The sequence below is a fragment of the Otolemur garnettii genome, unplaced genomic scaffold, assembly GCF_000181295.1.
Source record: "Otolemur garnettii isolate 467f Iridium unplaced genomic scaffold, OtoGar3 scaffold00018, whole genome shotgun sequence".
Classification (NCBI taxonomy): Eukaryota; Metazoa; Chordata; class Mammalia; order Primates; family Galagidae; genus Otolemur; species Otolemur garnettii.
The window spans coordinates 13,803,247-13,819,109 of NW_003852413.1; the positions used below are offsets into that span (position 1 = coordinate 13,803,247).

Here is a 15,863-nt window from a genome sequence, read left to right on the forward strand (position 1 = left end):
AAAAAAAAAAAAAAAAAAAAGAAAAGAAAAGAATATAATTTCTGTTTGAGCTAAATTATTCTATTTGTCCATGACCCCAGTCATCATTAGGGTTCGCTGTCAGAGTTGGCTGTGAACCTAGTGCTTATGGCGACCTTATTTATGTCTGGTTTCTTTCTGAAAACGATTCTTCCTCATGCCCTAGTTTCATGTTGTGATTTTAGCAGAATTAATCCAAAATGACTCAAAATTATACAATTAATTGCATTCAGCTTCAATTACAGTTTGTGTTAGCTGAGCCAGGCCCACATCCTCCCTGGGGAAGTCGCTTGCACAGGGCAGCTGTGGTAGGTGCTAAGGCCCTGCGGACGCCCTGGACACTGTGCTTGCTTATCCCAGGGAGAGAAGTGCAGGCCTAGCATGGGGCTGCCGACACACCAGTATCAGGAAGCATCAGGTGTCATGGACTTTGGGGGATAAATGCTCAACATTCCTTTTTAAGAAGGAAACTCAGTTTGGGGTCTCTGGGTTTGTAGAAGGTAGGATCTGGGCAGGTTTGAGATTGTGAAGACAGTCCAGCTCTAAGGTAGGGGAGCGTCTGTGGGGGTTTCCTTTCCCATTCTCCTTCTCTACTGTTCCCCATGCCGTCTCCCACTTGGGCTCAGCCAGGCAAGGGAGGTGCCTGACCATGGGAGGGAAAGGGCTGGGTGGACGGCCCCACGGGAGTGGGTTTGTTAAGGGAGGTAGAAGCTGGCGGTGGTGGTGCACAGCTGGGGGTGCCGGAGGGAGGAGGGTTCTGTGGTGGACTCAGCCACAGGTCTGGACTGGTTTTTCCCAGATGAGAGATATCTTTAGATCAGCGTAATTAAGTCAAGGACTGCCTGTGTTCAACCTCTGCTCCTTTGGAATGTTCTTATCTTCCTTGCAAACCGACTTCATTCACACTGTCTATTTATTTGGCAGTCCATGACCGAATTTGGAGCCTTGTTCTTTTGGCAAGAAAAGGTCATTAATTTTAGTCGGCTCCCCATACACTTCATAAATGTGCTTGAAAAAAAATGAAGTGCCTCTTACGGCCACACAGACACCCTAAAATTGCCAGGAGTGCTGAGTGTGCGGATCTGGCGGATAACTGTTTATGTGTCGATGCTGTGAGAAAGAGAGTCCTCTGGAAGCATCCAGGCAGAGAGCTGCCAGGAGAACGATGTTAGACAGGGACATATCAGTGAGTTCACGGACTTATTTATCAAGTATCAGTCTAGATTCCTAAAGATGGTCTTAATCTCTTTGATCTTGTGAACAGTGATCAACTTTTAAAGGGGAGGGTGACTCTGGCTGTACCAAACCTTCTCCTCCATCATCTTAATGGATTTAGAGAGACAAGCCCTGGGTAGCATTTTGATTAACTGGGAGCTTACCTGTCCTCAGGGAGGGGAGGAAACGTCAGTGCCTGCTGTCCTCCTGTCTTTTTTTCTGCCTGTGATGGAGCATCTAAGGAGGGGGGAGAAGTTCATAATAAACCTCTTCTGCTCTTTACTTGCTCCCCTTTTTCCAATTTCTCCCTGTACTAGGGTGAACACTGTCTCCTCAAAATTCATGTTTGCTTGGGAAGGAGAACTTCGATGTCAGCAGATGCTGGTAAATTAAAAAAAAAAAAATTCCTGTTCATTTGGGGCTTCAGAATGAACCTTACTTGGAAATAGGGTCTTTGCAGAGAGAATCAGTTACGCTGGGGTCAGAACAGATGAGGACAGGTCCTACATTCCGTGACTGTTGTCCCTACAAGGAGGCCACATGCAGATGCAAGAGACACACAGAAAGAAGCCACGAGACGGTGGAGGCAGATGGAAATGATGCCACTGCCAGCCCGGGAACGGCAGAGCCTTCCCAGGACCACTCAGAACTGGAGGAGACCTACGTGGTGTGGATTCTCCCCCGGAGCCTCCCCGAAGGAACCAGCCCAGACTTAGTCCTCCAGGACTGAGTGAGAATAAATTCCTGTTGTTCTAAGCCACCCAGTATATGGTACTTTTGTTGTTGTGGCAGCTTCATCGTACTTCTGAGTCGTCTTTGCTCACTTTTAAAATCAATATGAGGTACCCACTACTGCTCATTCTAGATTTCCTCTTGTCCACCCCCGTTTAAGAACTCCTGGTGCCTTATTCCAGTCTTCCTTCCTGTCCAAGCTCGGTAGGAGGCCAGCATCCCCAAACCAGAGTCTAGGATATCAGAGGTCCTGCCCAGGTGCGATTTCCTGCCTGGTTGGTCTCAGCTGTGGATTGGGGATGGATCCCTGAAAGTCTTAAGCACCTACACTTTAAAAGTCATCCACTGGGCCCACTTCCAGACACACATTCTGGGCTGCTCCCCTTCCTGCTGTTTAAAACATTCTGGGGCTGATTTAGAGGCAAGTGAATGAAAGAGGTGACAGAAGAGAAGACAAAAACTAGAAAATCCCCTCTAGGCCCCAATCCCCAGACGCTGTCCAGGGCATGAAACTGCTCGAGCTGGACAGGACTGGGCCCCGTCAGATTTCTGTCCTACGTATGGCCGTTCCACTGATGGGCACACACTAGCATTGGAGGAAGAGCTTTTGGTACTAAAAGGAAGGCGGAGTGGGGAGATCACAGATGATGGGGGGGTGGTCATTCCAGTAGTTGAGGTGGACTTAGCGGTTCCAGGTAAGGCTTGAATGCCGACGGCTTCCACCAGCACAGCTGTGAGAAGGTGCTTGGTGTGAGATGGAGGGGAAAGTTACTTTCCTGGAGTGATGATGGCAAAGTGATCAAACATTTCAGTAAGAATTTAAAGGGGAGAGTCATTTTGGAATCCTCTTCTTGCTGATATTTTAGGTATTTGTCCAAGAGAGCAGGTGAGCTCTTAATCAAATCTTTGGGGCCGTGTGGGTCGGGAGAATAGCACGTATTTGTGCCACTATTAAAGGTAGGAATTACCTGGCTATTTGGGGTGAAGAGACATGTGGGGGTTTCCTAGTGTGGGAGGTGGTTGTAGAGTCTAGGAGACTTAGATGGCTTCATTCTTCCAGTTCCTTGAACTTGGTGTATCTCCAGCTCCCTACATCAGCCGCACGTCTGGCTCCCTGTGAGCTCTTTGTAAAGGCTAACCAGCCCCGTGAGCTGGTGGGCCACCTCCTGGACTCCTCCAGACCTCAGTCTTTACAGAGTGAAGGCATGAGGCCTGACATCCTCCCAGGCTCTTCTCGTACACACGTGTAAGCATCTCTCTCACCTCTCACCTCTCAAGTAGGTTTGAAGCGAGCAGCGTGACATAAATAGTAAAACCTTCACAAGGCTATGTGGCGAAAGTATTGATTTGCAAAACTGGACAGCCTAAGAGCTCAGATCACTTGATGTGGTATACTGATTTTAAATTTTAGAAGCTGAGATATTATTAAAACACGGAGGACTGCTTTGGGGGATCAGCCAGGGGGGCATCCCCTCTTTTGTCAGGATCTTGTGGTTGCTATGTGAATTAATCCATTTTCTGTTTAGACCACTGGAATAAGTTATATCTAAACACTTATAAGGCACAAATAAGTCTACAACTTTCTAGAACAGAGCCTAGGCTCCAGTTAAACAAAAACTGAGCACTAGAAACAGCTGCCTTAAGGCCCCTAATGGAGTATTCTACATTGCTTGTGTTGCCTCTCTGACCCTCTCAACATCATTTGAGAGTTATTTTTGTCATAATATTCCTTACACTTCTGACAACAGACTTTCCCGGTACATCAAATTGGAGAAAGCAAAGGGGAAAAGAGGGTAGGGGAGAACATTTGTCAAGTTGCCGACCACGTACTAGCCACTTGCAGGGGGCGTGTTATTCCCAGTTTACAGATGGGAAAGTAGAGGCTCAGGGAGAGCCTTGATTCTACCCTGCTATGAAGTAGCAGGCCTAGGATTTGGACCTAGGTTTGCTTGTTGCCAGTGCTTTCCCTACTGCTCATGAGGTTGGACAGTTAAATTCGAGAACTCATCCTAGGAAAAGTGCTGTGTACTGCATTGCTGAATATCACGAGGCTCGCCTTGGAAGTACTTCCCTTGGGAAACTGACACCAGCGCCCTTCAAAGTACTTTTTAAAAGGACAAGTTTGCAAAATTTCTTGTCAGACCTCATATGGCGATAGAAGAGTTCCAGAATTGCTTTGATGGGTGGTCTGTGCACTGGTGTTGGTGCAGAGCTTCACAAGGAGAGTCCTTCGAAAGTGACCGTGGTGATATTCTGCAGGGAGGTATGTAGCACTTTTTATAAGATGAGTTTGGAAACTTCATTGTCTGATTTCATGTGGACTTATAAATGTAGACACTTACGTAAGAAATACACTTATGTAAGTACCAACGAGCACATTGAGATACTGTAACCAAAATTTAGTGTAATAAATACTGACAGAAAGATCAAATTAGGTTCTGTACCCCCCGTTAAAGAAAAAGTATATAATGCATACTCTAAAAATATTAATGGTCAGGATTATTTTAAAAGCTTTGGTAGGCACAGGGCACATTTCTGTTTTCTGGAGAATTCCTCTCTGGTGGAATACTTTGTTCTCAAATGCTATTGGACAAATGAGAGTTTGCTCAAGTATAAAGCTAACTTCTGGGTCCAGTTCCTCCTTCTCGGCATTAAGAGGCCAGGAGAGACATCTGGTTGTGGGCTTTTTATCTTTACTCATTGACCTGACTCCATCGGGAGTACTTTTAAGCAAAGCTGTTGGGGGCTTTGTTGTTATTTTTCATTCGGTGGGTGCCTGTCACTCCTTCCCTGTTCCTTGACTCTCATTGTTCAGTGCTGCCATGTGCCAGAGCATGTGGCCTGCTGGCTGGTGTTTGTCACTGTTCCACGTGCAGGAAGGGCCACATCAGCCTTGAGTAATCCATCCGCCGTCTCTAAGGATGAATCATTCATGAAAGCAGGTTTTCCATTCCGCTCACTGAATGCAAGCCTTCCTCACAAAGTTGATTTTTTTTAAAAGAAAAAATTAACCTTGGCTTTCTTCTCATTTCCCACACAGTTTTTGAAATAGGAGGCCCACGGAATTGTTAAGTCTAAAGGTCTGGGCATTCTTAGTGTCAGTTATCCAGTGAGGTGATGAATCAATTCTATATATGAAATCTATGAAGGTCATTGACGGTGGGCTTAGAAAAGTGCCCAGCAGGGTTGAAGGCACAGGGTTGAAGTGTGTGGGGTGTGGGTGTGTATTTATGGTCCATAGAACTAAAATGGTTCTATCACTACACATATATATTTTAAAGCTCCTTCAGATTTTATCCAGTTTAAATGCTTAAAGTATATGGAAGGGTTTATGTTTGAGAGAAGGGGGAAATAAGGAGAAACATACTTAGCATCCAGAGGTGGTAAGCTAAGGCACGCCACCCCTTCTAAGCCCAGTCCATTCATCCTTTTTTTTTTTTTTATTGAATGGTAACTATGTACATTAATGCACTTCTAGGGTACAGTGTGGGGTTTTCACATGCAATCCGAAATACTTCCATCAAACTGGCCAACACAGCCTTCATGTCATTTTCTCAGTTACTGTTTTAAAACGTTCATATTCTACTCTTAGAAAGATTCACTTGTACCCCTGTAAAATAAACCTCAGAAGTGATCCCTACAAACCCATTCCCCCCTTCCTTCTCCCCCCCCCCATATTCTTAGGCTATTTGGTTATAGGTTTCATATAAAAGGTATAAATTAGTTTCATAATAGGGGTGTGTCATTCATCCTTTACTCCCATCTCTCAAACTATTTTTTTTTTTTTTGCATTTTGTGTATTTTCCTTCTCTTTAATTGCAGCATTGCAGATGGAAAGAAGTACTAGAATCACTCTGTAGCTGGCATCTGGGTCCCATTAAGGTTTAGTGGGACAAAACCTTGTCCCGCCCTTCCAAGGGTCCATTCTGCTAAGACTTTGGAAAACCAGCTGAGTTACAGCTTTGAACGTCCTTGCTGGGTTTTGTGCCAAGCTGTCAGCTGATGGGGGGCAGAACACCAGGCTCTACTTGGCCGCAGAACAGCATCTCTGAGGGTTTAACGGGCAGGAGATGGTAAGATTGGGAAAGCAGTGGCTGAAGACCTCACGTGTTGCCGCTCTTATCTCAGAGCTTTATCACAGTCCAACGAGCAGAAAACATGCGAACCTCCATAGTTGACCCACCCCTCCACATTGACCACCTCCTGAGGTTCACCTAATTTTCATAACCGGGCATGCACCACATGTACTCAGTGTACGGTAGGCCCAGTTCCTTATGTTGACTGGTTTGTTACAGTCTCTAGGGTGGTTAACTGAGGAGTAGACTCTGAACAGTATACGGAGTCTCCTTCTCTGAGATTGTCTTGCTGCTTAGAAGTCTGTCTGTTCCTTAGAAAAGCATGTCCAAAGGCCAAATTAAACACGCAACTTGCTATCTTATTGTCTGCATGGGAAAAAAATATTCTTCCAACCTGACTTTTCCAGACGTCTGTTGATCAGTCCCAGATTAACCAGCATATCAGTATCAGTATGTTTAAGTGTAGGTGTATAATCATTAGTAATAATAAGATGTCCCATAGTGGAGTACCGGTGTCATATGAGTTTTGTTGAACAATGTCATATTATTATGACCTCAAATTCCGATGCTATAATAATTACCCTCTTTCTTCTTATGCCCATTTTATGATGTAGTAATTGAAGTTACTGAAGTTATTGAAGTTACAATTGAAGTTCAATTGTAGTAACTGAAGAGAGCTCCCGTGATAGGTAGGCGATACGTAACAAAACTGATGTAAAAGTTTCAGGGGAGATGCATCCAAAGATCAATTTGTAATGGAAAACAATATTCACCAGACACAGGTTTCTGTTACGATAGTAGATACTAAAGAACATTGACTTGATAACCTTCTTAACATTGAGAGCATTTTGTGGACTTTGTAGTGGCTCGTGAGTTAATGGGCAGCTGGAGAGTTAAGTGGCCGGCTCCGGGGATGGCAGGTGCGCCATGAGGAGACTGCAATTGCTCACTGCTCAACATGGTTCTTTGGGGTGCCACCGGGATGTTTCTGTTTTCCATTAATAGTTTTTAGTTGCTTTTTCTTCTTTTTTGAATCTACATTTTCATTAAAATGAGATCTTGGTCGTGGGCAGAGTACGTGTAGTATATACTCTAAACGTCGGGTCTGCTTCCTTCTGTTTGAACTCAAGATGGGCAGGTGAATTCCTAAGAAAAGCGTAGAAAGCCAAACCCAGCTTGTCAATAACAACTTCCTCCTCATTCTTTTATTTTTCTTAGGAAACAGCCTCTGTCCAGAAGGACACAGAGGGCAAACATGAGGCTGGCAAGCACCGTAGAGGGGTCTTAGGTTTCAAGTAGCAGCCAGTCAGGGACGATTAGGCTTAACGAGAGAAGAGGAAAGGCATCTAATAACTCATGTTTGCCTTAACATGCTAATTAGTTCCTGTATAGCCATTCCATTTTTTTACTATTGACTATGTTGTTATATAGGAAAGCAAGGCGTGTATGTATTTGTACGACTGTACCTGTAGTTTCCGTAAACATTTTCATTATATCAATTTGTCTTATTGTCCTACTGCCTTTTTTAATTTACTGAAGCACAGAAATAGTTCTCACGGCCATCGCAGGATACTTTCATAAGCCACGATATAGATCTTCCCCCACCAATGACGCCTCTTTAATGCCTAGTTTACAAAAACACGGACACTTCTACCTACCACCTACGGCTTTTGCTTTCTATAAAAATGTTGCATATGTCATCACTTTAGAAGAATAAAATGTCTTCCTCCAGAAAAAAAGAATCGCTTACTAAAAGTAGCCTAGAGATTTACCGTTGGTACAGCCTAGAAAATACTAACTGTAGGAGGTGAAGGAGGAGTCATCGAGACGTATACAGACACACACGCATACACACACATTTGTGAGTGTGTGTGCTGCTGGGGAGAGTTGTTTACCCTCACCTGGGCTCTCGCCATGGCCTGGGTGCCTGTGCCCTAATAACTCTCCATCATCATCTCACCATGACCATCCTGCCATCCCGTATGTCAGTTTGCTGACTTTTCTCTGAAGCCATCAGAGAAGATCAAGTGACCAGGTAAGTTCCTTGTACCATGCGAATTAACTGAGTAAACCTGGGACTACTCCGGAATTAGATTTTGCATAATTAAATCCTTAGCCTTAAGGTTTTCTGTTTTTTGTTGTTGTTGTTGCTGTTTTTTAACAGACTTCATTTTTTCTAGAGCAGGTGTAGGTATACGACAAAATTGAGCAGAAGGTACAGAGATTTCATGTCTATCTCCTCTGTGCACACCCAGCCTCTGCCACTCTCAGTGCCCCTCATCAGTATGTGGATTACAACTGATGAACCCATATTGACATAGATTATCATCCAAAGTCCATAGTTTACATTAGGGTTCACTTGGGTGTTGTATATTGTATGGGACTAGACACATGTAGAATGACATGTGTTCCCCATAATGTGTCGTACAACAAAGTGTTTTTATGCCCTCAACCCCACCCCCACCCCACCTTCCTTATTCATTCTTCCTGCCCCTCAGCCCTTGGCAACCACTGATTCTTCTATGATATCCATAGTTTTACCTTGTTAGACATACTTCTTTCACTTAGTAGTAATATGCATTTACATTTTTCAGTGTCTTTTTGTGGCGTGATGGAACACTTATTTTTAGTGCTGAGTAATAACCCAGTGTCTCAATGTGCCACACTTCATCTGTTCACCTACTGAAGTGGATCTTGGTTACTCACCAGTCTGGGCAATTATGAATGAAGCTGCTGTAAACATCTATGAGCAGGTTTTCATGTGGACATGAGTTTTCAACTCATTTGGGTCAATTCGTGACCCAGTATAATGGTTGGGGTATAGGGTAGGAATAAGTCTTAGTTTTGTAAGAATCTACCAACCTGTCTTCCCAACTGGCTGTACCATTTTGCATTTCTGTCAGCAATGAACGAGCGTTCTCGTTGCTCCATATCCCTGCCAGCATTTGGTGGTGTTGGTGTTTTGGATTTGGCCATTATAATTTGTGTGTAGTGGCATCTCATTTTTGTCTTATGCAGTTCCCTGGTGACATGTGAGATTGAGCATCTTTTCACGGGCTTATTTGCCACCTGCGTGTCTTATTTCATGAAGTGTCTCTTCAAGTCTTTTGCCCATTTTTTAGTCCAGCTATTTTCTTGCTGGGTTTTAAGACTTCTTTGTACATTTTAAGTAAACGTCCTTTATCACATACATTTTTTTTTGCAAATATCTTCTCCAGTATTTTTAACTTCTCACACTCATGACAGTGTCTTATGCAGAGCAGAAGTTTTAAGTTGTAATGAAGTACACCTTGTCAAGTATTTAAGGAATCACACCTTTGGTATTATATCCACAAAGTTAATTGACAAACCCAAGATCATCTAGTTTTTCTCTTTTGTTATCATCTCCTAGAGGTTTATGATTTCATCTATTAGATTTTTTTTTTTGATTATACAACATTCTTCAGATTTTTTTATTATTAAATGGTAACTATGTACATTAATGCACTTCTGGGGTACAGTGTGGTGTTTTCACATATAATTTGAAACATTTCCATCAAATTGGTTAACATAGCCTTCATGTCATTTTCTTAGTTATTGTGTTAAAACATTCATATTCTACTCTTAGAAAGATTCACTTGTACCCTTGTAAGATAAACCACAGAAGTGATCCCTCCAATCCCCCTCCCTTCACCCATTCCCCCCTCCCCGCTCCCTCCCCGTATTCTTAGGCTATTATTAGGGTATAGCTTTCATATAAAAGGTATAAATTAATTTCATAATAGCGGTGTGTACATTGTATACTTTTTCTTCCACTCTTGTGACACTTTGCTAATATTAGATTTTTTTTTAATTAAACAAAAAGATTTTTGTTTCTTGGCAGAATCATAGTTTGTTTCTTCATCTGTAACATAACCACTAACTTAAGTAAATGAATGAATAAAGAGAGAACTCTTGGGTATGTCCACCCACAGCCCTAGTATTTGCAGGATACAGAGGGGTAATACTTTGTCTTTTATGTCTATCCAGAACTTTAGTCCCGTGAGCTGTTTTGTACACGGGATTTGTTCTGCAGGACAGAGAACTTTGTTTCAGGGCTGGCCTGAGAAATTATTATCATTAGGTAATTCTTAAGTTCGACTTACCCTAACAGCACATCTGGAGCAGATTTGACAACTGATGTGTTGGAACTTTTAGCAATAGAGCTGTATAGAGAGGAAAAATTGGTTTTGGTTATAAAGAAAGGTAGTTTTGATTCTGTGGCACGCCTTTCTTTCCGTGCAAGCAAGGAAGTTCGTTCAGCCCATTTATTCTTTTTGGAGGTATTTGTTTCTGTGCACTTTTTTTTATTATTGTGTAAGACTCAACTTTTTTTTTAAGAAGTCTTTTCTTCACACAGATTAACTGAGTTTGCGAAACCGAATGCAATCTCAGCACTAGGCCAAAAGTTTTTCTTTTGTGGTGCTATACAGTTCTCTGGAACAGGAACTCATTCTTTCTTTGGAGACAGAGTCTCGTAGAGTGTCGTGGCGTCATAGCTCACAGCAACCTCAGACTCTTGGGCTCAAGTGATCCTCTTGCCTCAGACTCCCAAGTAGCTGGGACGGTAGGCGCCTGCCACAATGCCTGGCTATTTTTAGAGACAGGGACTCACTCTTGCTCAGGCAGGTCTCAAACTTCTGAGCTCACTCAGGCAATACACTTGCGTTGACCTCCCAAGTGTGAGAATTACAGGCGTGAGCTGCTGTACCTGGCCCAGGAACTCATTTAATTCTGTTGTGTGGAGAAGAAACCCAGAAAATCAAGTGTCTCCTGTCTAAGTGCACCAGTAGCATTCTGTTAGGCAACTGCTGGGTGCAGAACCGTACACTGAGAATTAGGAGTTACTCAGGTATCTTGAAGCATAAGAATGGAATTGAATTTCCTCACTCTAGGAGTCTGCACTTTTTTCCTCTAGTCAGTGGATTTGAGTTTTGGAAAGTGAACTGCACATGTGGAAAGAATGTGTGTGTGGGTGGAGGAGGCATCTGGGGAGGCAGAGCTGAGAGAGGGAGAGATTGGTCCCGGTGGTCCCAGCTTAGAGAGCTCTAAGCCACACATGGACAGCCCGTGTTCAAGTCCACATGCACTGTCCACAAGCTATGAGCCTTGGGAAGCCCTCCTTGGGCTTCGGGGTCCTTGCTTGCGGAGTTAAGGTGGGGTCTGAGTTATTTTAGAAAGTGTTTCCTATGGAGTAAGAAGCAGATTTTTCTTCCTTCCCGTGTTCTTTTCCGCTGACCTCAAAACCAGACCAGCTTCTTGGCAAAGTATCATTTGCCATAATTTGGCCACACCAAACCATTAAAGGTGATCAAAGATGGGAGTGTGTGCTATTAAGAATTTCACATGAAATTTAGACACTGTTCTTTTCTTTATTAAATTTTTGGGGCAAAGCACAAAAGTTTGAAACTTCAGCTTTTTCTCTTTCTTTTGAGACAGAGTCCTGTGTTTTGTCACCCTGGCTAGAGTGTAGTGGAGTCGTCATAGTTCACAGCAACCTCAGACTCCTGGGCTCAAGTGATCTTCCTGCCTCAGTCTCCTGAGTAGCTGGGACTACGGGCACTCGTGACAACGCCTGGCTATTTGTTGTTGTTGCAGTTGTCATTGTTGTTTAGCAGGCCTGGGCCGGGTTCGAACCTGCTAGCCCTGGTGTATGTGGCCGGTGCCCTAACCACTGAGCTACAGGTGCCGAGCCAACATCTTAAGTTTTCATTGTGAGAAAAATGCTGGACTAACATTTTACTTGAGCTGAGCAAACATGTTGTTTTGCAGAAAAAGAACCTTGTAACAAACAGGGTGTGCTGTGTAGGGCTTAAGATCAGAATGAAATTGTATTTGTGCTTAAAACACACACAAACACACGCACAACTTTGCTCTGAGCAGTTTCTGTTTGACTGCTGTCTTTTCTGAGAGTTCTCTGTCCCCGCTGATAACTCCTTTTTCCTGAAGACGTGTTTGACAGGATGCCTCTCTGTTTGCTAACTCCTTCCTGCCTGCCTCCAGGAGCCGTGGGGTATCACTTTGGTGCTGCTTTTTTTCTTATCTTCAGCTAAAATACAAAGTGAGGGTGTGACGTCTCCAAAATGATGACGTTACTAATGTCAAATAAGTACATATTTTCCACTTGATATTTTGGCTTAAGGAAAACTATAGAATGACTTTTTCCTTTATCAAATCGGCACCATATATTTATTAAAAGATAATATACAGGCAAACATATCTATGTGTTTTTTTAAACCAACTGTGGAAAACACTCTGCCTCTGTAGCTGGGGAATCCCGTGTCCCCATTTGCTTGGGTCTCTGGCTGTCAGGGGCACTTGTCTGTTATCTTGATGTATGTAGCAGTTTGCAGTCAGCTGACAGACTTGTTCCTGTAAATGGGTTTTTTCCCTGGCAAACCATAATCCCTGCTTGTGCTAAGGTCCCACACTTTTGCAAGCGACAGACCCGATGTGTCGGAGAACCAGCGTCTTGCTGTGTGTGCTTCTTGCTTCCCGGCGTATGTGTGTACACATTTCTATAGGACACTGACCTGGAGCCAATGCCCAGCCTTGCCCTGAGGTCTCCAAAGGGGAAGTGTAGTGTGAAACCAAAATCACTGCAGCATCATGAGGGCGAAAGCCCCAGAGGGAAGGGGGGTGGTGGGAAAGTGGGAGCCGTGAGAGTTGAGGAGGAGAAAGGCGAGTTGTGGCCGTGGGCCGGCGGGAGAAGCCTGGCTTCCCCTTCCCCACTTCCCCTTACCTCTGTAAATTCCCATTCCTCTCTGCTTTTGCAATTCTCTCCCTGAGGGTTCTGCTTTTTAATCTTTTCCCAGCAGAAATGTTGAGGGAAGTACCTCAGCTCTTTTCCCTTCCGTGCTATCACATTCAAGTATAGACTTTCTAGTTGGAACCAGGAAGGCCGCACACTATGAGGATGGCGTTTTAAAGTCTCCGCTGGGCCCCACTCGGTCTTCCTCCTCCTGTAGGTGCCTCAGAATGCAAGCGGTTCTCACATCACTCTGCTCTTTCTGTGGAGGCCACACTCCAGGTGCTCCTGGTCTCCAGCATACTGGGGAACCCCCCCTGGCACTGGCTGTGCTTAGTTGTGACCCACAAACCCACTACAGAGACGGTGCCCTGCTGTCATTTCAAAAGCTTTTTGGGGAACACATTTTTCCCCTTTTGTCTGCTCTGCAGCCAGGGTATGACTTGTTTCATGCGGCAGTAAATGTGATGGGCACTGTAATTTTAAAGTTTTCAGTGACGCATGTTCATTGGAGGGAATAAGAAGAGGGAAATAAATAGTATTGAAAACAAACACGATCCCTCTGTCAGGTGAAAACCACAGTGTAGGACCCCGCAGAAGGTAGTCTTAATTTTAAACAAGAAAATCTGTCTTATTAGCTATCTGGCAAGTAACTTTTTTTTACTATCAATCTATATAATTTTTATGGCTTCCTACCAATTATTTGGTTGCATTCATTGGAGAGTTACTGGGTTGGAAAACCTTTTAAAGGATATTTTATATTAAATTGTTCACTAAGCCGGCACCATTGCCCAATTCTGTCTTTTGTGTTATTGAGGAAACATTTGGAAGTAGAACAAGAAGCTGTGCGCAGATACTAAAGCTTTGAGCTGAGTTTCAGTGACTCTATTTCTGAAATGCAATTGCCCACAATCAATGGAGTTAAATATCTCAGCCCCTAAGAATAGGTATTGTGGTTTTTTTAAGGAAAGAGAAACTTTGGAAGTGGTTCAGAGGTGCCCAGGGTCAATGGCCAGCGTCTTAGAGGAGACACAAGCCACATCCATTTGAGTGTCCACCAATTTAGAGTCGTACGAAAGAAACTGTTGGTGTAACGCTTTTTGTTAGGAAGGTCACAGTGACTTGGGAAGTTAATGCGTCTTGGTGGTAGGTCACAATGCGTGTCCCTTGTTACATGTTATATGCGTTCACACTTCTTTTTTTTTTTTTTGAGACAGAGCCTCAAGCTGTCCCCCTGGGTAGAGTGCCATGGCATCATGCTCACAGCAACCTCCAACTCCTGGGCTCAAGCGAGTCTCCTGCCTCCACCTCCCAAGTAGCTGGGACCACAGGCGCCCGCCACAACGCCAGGCTATTTTTTGGTTGCAGCCATCATTGTTGTTTGGCGGGTCCGGGCTGGGGATTCGAACCTGCCACCTTAGGTGTACGTGGCTGGCGCCTTAGCTGCTTGAGCTATAGGCGCTGAGCCACTTCTTTTTTTTTTTAATGGGAAAATAGCAATGTGGTTTGGCTGTGTGTCCCAGGAAGAAGCCACAGAAATAAAACCTCCAGGGTCACATGCCACAAAGGAAATTCCCCTGACGTATGTCAGAGCTCACGCTTAATGGACCTGAACTAGTTTGCATTTTTATAGGGCAGAGACAGAAGAAAAGTTGGAGCTACCTGCCCCCACCTAACTTTAGGGACCTGGTCTCTGCAGCTGTGGTAATTCCATGTGTCAGCGGAGCTCAGACTTAACGGGCACTGCAAGCCCTTCATTTCCAAGAATTGCCCTTTTGAAAAGGTCTTGAAGGACTTGATTGGATTCTAGGATTTAATTGTTAGTGATATGAGCAAAGGCAACAAGCTGTGTCTCTGAAAGGAATATTTAACCATTGGGGTAGAAGAGGAAACAGTGAATTAAACTTGAAAGGCGATCTCCTAATTGGCCTCCACCTTGCAGGCTGATTAGGCTACTGGCACCTGCAACTCTGTGTGTGTTTAATTAGACAGCCCTGTAGGTCATATTTCAAGTGAGAGAGAAACACACCCTTTCTAAACCTTTCCTCACATTTGGCCTATATCTGGAACACAGTTTTTTTTGTTATTATATTAAATGTATATCTACAAACGCCCAATAGCTCTAGACCAGCAGTTCCCACAGGAACTGTATTAAAGGGCTGCGACATTAGGAAGGTTGAGAACCACTGCTTATTTAGAACATGTTTTCTAATTTCTGAAACTTCAGACTAATTTTGCATTTTCTCAAAATTTTGTTCCCACGAGCAGCAATTACCAGAGCAAAGTTTATTTTATGTTGGTGGCATTCAGTAAGTAATACATCACAGAGGAAGATTGGACACTCTGGCGTATCACATCTACTTTGAACTGTGCTCCGAGGCAATGCCATAGATTGTAACTGCAGCTGACAGCTGGTACTTCTAAGAGAGCATTTATCATTGCTGGGTGTGTGTTGTGTCTGTCCGCTAATTAGCTCGTGAGCGCCCTTGGGTTATTCCTTTTAGGGGTCGGTGTCTGCCATAGAAAGGATACCCAGGGATGGGATATGGAGCAGAACTGAGTTGTGACAATGTGTTACAGTCACAGGGAAACCCTGCCATCACTGAGCAGAACTGTACTTTTCAGCCCGCCTTGATTTTCAGGGAGAGCAAATATAAAACACATTTTCAAACTGAAGAGTTTGAACAAATTTAGATAACTGAATGGACTGTTTTCTAAATGTTCTTCATCTGGAACGTCAAACAGCAGTGAGAGTTGCTTTTGTAAAATGGGGTGAAGAACAAGAAAGGAAATCTGATCTCTGAAGCCCACAGGGGGGTGGATGCCTTTGCTACTGTGTTGCTTCCCCCCAAACCTGGTTTCCTGACAAGTTGTGATGAAGTTTGCTTGGCAGGTGAGAGGTGCCCACATGAGGGTGGGGGCTGGGGGGCAAGCTCAGGTCCAACTACTCTAAACTTCACTCATCAAACGGATCCAATTTTGATTCTTTTGCTTCATCATCCCCCCCCTTCTTAAATCTTTTAAACTTTATTTATAACTAACGAGGCAAACTCAAT

General features: G+C 43.9%; 1 protein-coding gene across 1 annotated transcript in view; it reads left to right on the forward strand.

Annotated features, from left to right (window-relative positions):
- PRKCA (protein kinase C alpha) overlaps positions 1-15,863 on the forward strand; it is a 414,246-nt gene that overhangs the window by 128,499 nt on the left and 269,884 nt on the right. The gene's annotated exons all lie outside the window — the stretch shown is intronic.